Here is a 6534-nt window from a genome sequence, read left to right as displayed (position 1 = left end):
AAAAAATTCTCTGCATTGTTGGGAATGGCCCTTAATTTAGTAGGCATTTCACTGTTAGTCTACATCTTTTGTTTACGAAGCATGTGACAAGTACCATATTATTTGAAGTCGTTTTTTTGTGATTTCTTCCTCGGTCTGGGTGATATCAGTTCAGTACTTTATCAGAATGTTTTCTTTACACTGTGCTTTTATTATTTTGAGAAGGTTACAGAAACTACCTTGTATTGTTGTTTATCTCCCTAATACAACTTTATTTGACCTCATCTGTGTAATTTGAACTGTATTTACACCAGGGTAGTCAATCGTCTTTCTGGATATGTACCCTCCTGTAGGTCTGCTAACTTGTTGTGAAATCCATCAGGAGCATAGATATCCAGGAAAAGAGAACAGTTTAGTAAATCATTCTAAAACCATTTCAAAATTACAATAATGATGCCTATATGCTAGACAAAGATTGCACAAATATTGTTTCCCACACAAGTTTTTTGCCCACACAGACTTCCCTTATTTACATATGATTTATGTTTGGTTGTACTCCACCCTCTTTCAACAACATTTGAGTACTCTGTAGGTTCACACTTTCCCGGGAACCACCAAGTCTGCCATAAGGGAAAGCTCCTTCTCCGCTCAAAGGTGTGCTAACTGCATCCTGTGTTGTGTGGTGACATCTCCTCAAAGTTGTAGCAGCTCAGCCGTTGTTGGCACTTCAGGGAGTCTTGGTTCATCTGATCTCAGGATCGTTCTCCTTAGCAGCACCAATTGAGAGTCTAGTCTTCTCAACACTGCTCTCTGAAGTTCTGGGATGTAGGTGCAGTTTTCTAAGCGTAGAGACTCCACTTTTGAGACTTGTTATTAGAGTCTCCTGTAGCTGAAAGATAGAATAATATTTGGTGATGTCACGTTTGTTGGAATGATGGTCGGACCAAGGCGCAGCGTACTTTGAGTTCCACATAATTTTAATGAATAAAGAGAAACTTAAACAAAGACAAAACAAATGAACTGTGATGACAATGCAGTGCTAACAGGCAACTAAACATAAACAATATCCCATAACCCACAGGTGGAAAAAATGCTACTTAAGTATGATCCCCAATTAGAGACAACGATAGCCAGCTGCCTCTAATTGGGAATCATACCAAAACCCCAACATAGAAAAAATAACCTAGAACCCCACGTAGAAAATATAAACTGGACTAACCTCCCTAGTCACGCCCTGACCTACTCTACCATAGAAAATAAAGGCTTTCTATGGTCAGGACGTGACAGGTGAGTATTTTGTCTACATAGTAATTAAATTATCAGTGCAGAACTGTAGTGTTGACGTCTTCTGAAAATATAACAGTAAATGTACTATATTTGTAGTTCTAATAATGGATTTACTTAGATTCCCTTAGATCTTGTTGCCTTACACATTCTCCAAGGCTGGACGATGGTTTTAATGGTTACAAGTGCTGCCAGTGGGGTTCCGGCCTCATAGACTTGAGTAGGGAAAGCAAACCACGTACATGAGCATGTGGTTCTGGAAGGACACCAGCTCACATGTAGACCTAGATCAAGGATGACCAACTCCCGTCCTCTGGGTTCTGATTGGTGTCACACTTTCCCCCAGCACTTTAGCTATCACACTTGATTAAACTAATTGCAAGACCATGATTAGTTGATAATTGAAGTCAGTTGGGGATGGGGCAAAAGTGTGTCCCCAATCAAGCCCGAGGACTGGAGTTTCCCATCCCTGATTTAGATAGACGACAAATTAAACATGCTCAATCAATCCCAATCCATAGATAGAATTGCGATTACACTGCATAGACATGGCACATCAAATTGACACATTTTCTTTCAATGCCCATAAGCTAAAGAGCTGGTCACCCCAGAAAGACTATGCCAACAAAGCCTACAATGTAGGGCTACTTGTGCAACATGTGTGTCATGGAATGGAAAGAGAGTGTTTCTCAGTGAGTTGCAATAACAGATATTTGCACAGATGCTCACCTTTCCAGAGAACTTTCCTGAAAAAACTTGTCACCCACTCAATCCATGTCTGCCAAATAGTGCTTTCAAATCAGTGACGTTTGTTGGAGGGGTATTACATCCATACTGTATCTGATTAACTATTTAATATGTCACCATATATCCGCCTAGGGCTCTAAACCTGTACCTGTTGGCGTCAGGACCTTCCATTTATCTGTTATTAATGTGTCATCTACAAATTAGGTTATGGGAAGTTAAAGAAATTACAACATTGTATGGTTCTGTAACCTATCAAATAACTGTTCTTTCCAGAACAGACATCTAATAGTTTGTTTTGAGGGAAAATTAAGACATTATTCCGACTGATTGTATGGTCATTACACAGTAATAATTATTACTGATTGTATAGTTATTACACAGCAATTATTACTGATTGGATGTTATTATACAGTAAGTATTATTACTGATTGTATGTTATTATACAGTAAGTATTATTACTGATTGTATGTTATTACACAGTAATTGTTATTACTGATTGTATAGGTCATTACACAGTATGATACTTTAGATGTTGTAGGTTGTACTATTGCTGCTGCTAATGTTGATCATTAGTATTGTTTATATTTATATTGATGGCTGTCAGCCCATGACTGATGCACTAGCATTGTATGTACTACCTCTGGGACAAATAAAGCGGAAACTTGAACTTGATTCTTCTCCTATTAATATACAAGTGCCTCACGAAGCTGGTTGTGTAAGGGTTGGGTAGTACTTTCTAAATGTAATCCGTTACAGTTACTAGTTACCTGTCCTAAATTGTAATCAGTAACGTAACTTTTGGATTACCCAAACTCAGTAACGTAATCTGATTACTTACTTTTGGATGACTTTCCCTTTAAAGGTCAACTGCCCCTTAGAACCAACTTCTCTGGTTTTGAACGGCCTATGTGGCATCGACATGAGTCAGAAACAGTAATTCTAGTGTCAAAATTTACTATAAAGTGTAAATAGGATAATTTGGTCATAAAGTACGTCTTGTTCAAAACTGAGTTTGGTAATTGATTGTGTCATGACTTACTTGAGTTTATTTTTTTGGGATTACAATTATGTCAACAATTCATGCTCCCTATGCTTGCCTATTAACACGTGGTGGCACCATGTTCTCTAGGAAAATACTGGAGGAGTTCACTTCCATGACCTGGTGCCCCGGGCTGCAGGAGACCTCTCCTAAGGAGGACCAATGGAATGGTCAAAAATGATCCAATTTTATTTGCCATATGCACCAAATACAACAGGTGTAGACCTTACTGTGAAATGCTTACTTACAAGCCCTTTACCAATAATGTGGTTCAAGAATTAGAGCTAAGAAAATATTTACTAAATAAAATAAAATGTAAATAAAAGTAACACAATAAAATAACAAGGCTAAATACAGGGGGTACCAGTACCGAGTCAATGTGTGGGATACAGGTTAGTGGAGGTCATTTGTACATGTAGGTAGGGGTAAAGTGACTATGCATAGATAATAAACAGCGAGTAGCAGCAGTGTAAAAACAAAGGGGGGGGGGGGGGCATTTGATTAATTGTTCAGCAGTCTTATGGCTTGGGGGTAGAAGCTGTTAAGGAGCATTTTTGGGCCTTTCTCTGACACTGCCTAGTATATAGGTCCTGGATTGCAGGAAGTTTGGCCCCAGTGATGTAGTGGACCGTACACATTACCCTCTGTAGCGCCTTATGGTCAGATGCTGAGCAGTTGCCCTACCAGGCGGTTATGCAACCCGTCAGGATGTTCTTGTTGGTGCAGCTGTTGAACTTTTTGAGGATCTGGTGACCCATGCTATATCTTTTCCGTCTCCCGAGGGGTGAAGGGTGTTGTCATGCCCTCTTCGCGACTGTCTTGGCTCCATTACAATGTCTTCCTCTAAACCTTATTTGCAGTTTTAGAAGTCAGATGTTCGATGGGCATCTGACATCAGATGACGTCAATGCATTTTCTTAGAATGTAGGATGGTGTTTGTAGAGGGCTAGACATTTTGACATTTGAAGTTAAGTGCAATGTGGTTGAGCGTTAGGTGGAGTTTACAGTCAACACATTCCTACCTGTGGAGAGAAAGTGCTGCCACAGCTGAGGCTCATGAGTCGTGACTGAGGTTTGACCATTGTGGTTGACCTGTATGGCTGAGAACACATGGCCCCTACATACAGGGCGGCAGGTAGCCTAGTGGTTAGAGCGTTGGACTTGTAACCGAAAGGTTGCAAAATCGAATCCCCAAGATGACAAGGTAAAAATCTGTCGTTCTGCCCCTGAACAAGGCAGTTGTTGTTCCTAGGCCGTCATTGAAAATAAGAATTTGTTCTTAACTGACTTGCCTAGTTAAATAAAGGTTAAAAAAAATGTGCAGTGTTTTCCCATGATTCTTGTGTATGGCCTAATTGCGTTTCAGTCACTAAGTTCTGCAATTGGCAGCAGTTTAAGCAGTGCCCTAACCCCCAATGGGGTGAGTGTACTATATGGTTGGATGGGGAACCTTTTACATCATGTAACAATCCAAAACAGTACAATTAGTAAAAAGAGACATTTTAGGATAGTTCACTCTCACTAAAATCAAGAGGTTTCAGATCTCTAAAGTGATCTAATGTAGAGATGAGTCCTTAACCCATAGTGCAGATGAAGCTCTACACGTGACTGACAGCAAGTTGAGCGTGTCTTAGATAAATTCCTGCTGAATGAGGTCAACTTTTTTTGCATGTAAACAGTGGTATGCCTGCTGGAGTCACACTGCCGGTCTGAACATTCCTCATGATTACACAGAAGGTGAATCCTTTCTCTTCTCCCTGTTGGCATTTTGTATAAGGAAGTGCTGGTCAACAGTGGCATGTTTGCATGTAATAATCCTTCATTTATAATCCTAAAAGGCATCATCAGGTACTTGACATTTCTGAAGCAGATGCCACCACATTCAGTGCATGCCAGACTGTCTCAAGGCCTGTACCTCTAATGATGACTTTGTAGCCCTCTAGGTCCACTCGGACAAGAATGAGAGGAATCCATAATACCGTGATTGACTCAGACCTCTGCAATGCTGACGCACACAGCCACTGAGCCACCAGCATCCCTTCGACATTGTTACCCTGTTTGATTCCAAACAAGATACACACTTAGTTGTTACATAAAAGCCACTGTGATATGATCATGTGGTCCAGCCAGCCAATATAAACTGGACAACTTGATTACGTTTTCCCTAAAGGGTTTGAGAAAAAGAATAGCACCACTTATTACAATGGAGTTTTGTCCCTATTAAGCTAAATTGCCTCTGGGGGAAGTGTCCTCCTCTTACGCACTAAACACCCCATTATTGTGCTGTAGGACTGGCGTGACGTACCAGAGCACCAGAGGGAAACAAAGTCTTGTGATTGTCACTTGACACATACTCTATTGAAAAGGCTTTGTTTCCATGGTAAAAGAGCACAATGCATTTTGTTGAACTGATATGCTTTTATTGGCCTTTGTGTATGTAAAGACTCAATATGGGACTAAAGGGACGACCTTTCATAGTAGGTTCCAAAATATTGTTACACAAAGACCTTTCATGAAAAGACTTCAATAGATGGCACAATAAATGGCCGACCTATTAGATTTAATTTTGCATTATTCAGGCATTTATGAATGCACACGCTTAGGGGGAAAAGGTGCTATCCAGAACCTAAAAAGGTTCTAGGTATAAACATTTTGGGTTCCATGTAGAACCCGTACTACAGATGGTTCTACATGGAACCAAAGAGGGTTCTACCTGGAACCAGAAAGGGTTCTCCTATGAAGACAGCAGAAGAACCCTTTTGGAACCCTTTTTTCTAGAGTGGATAGGATCAAGTTATTTCCTGAATTGAGTGAGCTGAGAAGGTGCATTGGCTCTGTCAGCACCTCACAGAAACATATTTGACCGAGGATACATCCACAGTTCAATCATAGAGTCCCATGGAGGAACAACAGACGTCCATAGGTTATGACCTAAATAATCACAAGCCTATGTGAGGTCACTGAACATATGCCCGAAACCCTGATCGAGTCATCTCTAATATGTTATACAATGACTCAATTGTAGTCTATGGTGCTGCCAGTATACGTTTTATGTAAAGTCCGGTTGAGACAATGCCAAGACAAAGTCAGTCATGCTGGTGCCAAGGACGATGGATGCTTCTTGGATCATAATGGTTCCTAGCCAGATGAGTAAGCACCTGACACAGAGCCAGCATTGGGACTGGGAGAGGTATGGAGATGCCTTAGAACTCCATCACCTTCTGCAGAATGAGCTATGCTGAGCTGTTCTTTCAATGATATACAGTTGAAGTCAGAAGTTCACATACACTTAGGTTGGAGTCATTAAAACTCATTTTTCAACCACTCCACAAATTTCTTGTTAACAAACTATAGTTTTGGCAAGTCGGTTAGGACATCTACTTTGTGCATGACAAGTAATATTTCCAACAATTGTTTACAGATTATTTCACTGTATCACAATTCCAGTGGGTCAGAAGTTTCATACACTAAGTTGACTGCCTTTA

This window comes from Salvelinus fontinalis, chromosome 2 (assembly GCF_029448725.1).
Source record: "Salvelinus fontinalis isolate EN_2023a chromosome 2, ASM2944872v1, whole genome shotgun sequence".
NCBI lineage: Eukaryota > Metazoa > Chordata > Actinopteri > Salmoniformes > Salmonidae > Salvelinus > Salvelinus fontinalis.
The sequence above is the reverse complement of the archived record's forward strand: the minus strand, read 5'-3'. Positions refer to the sequence as shown.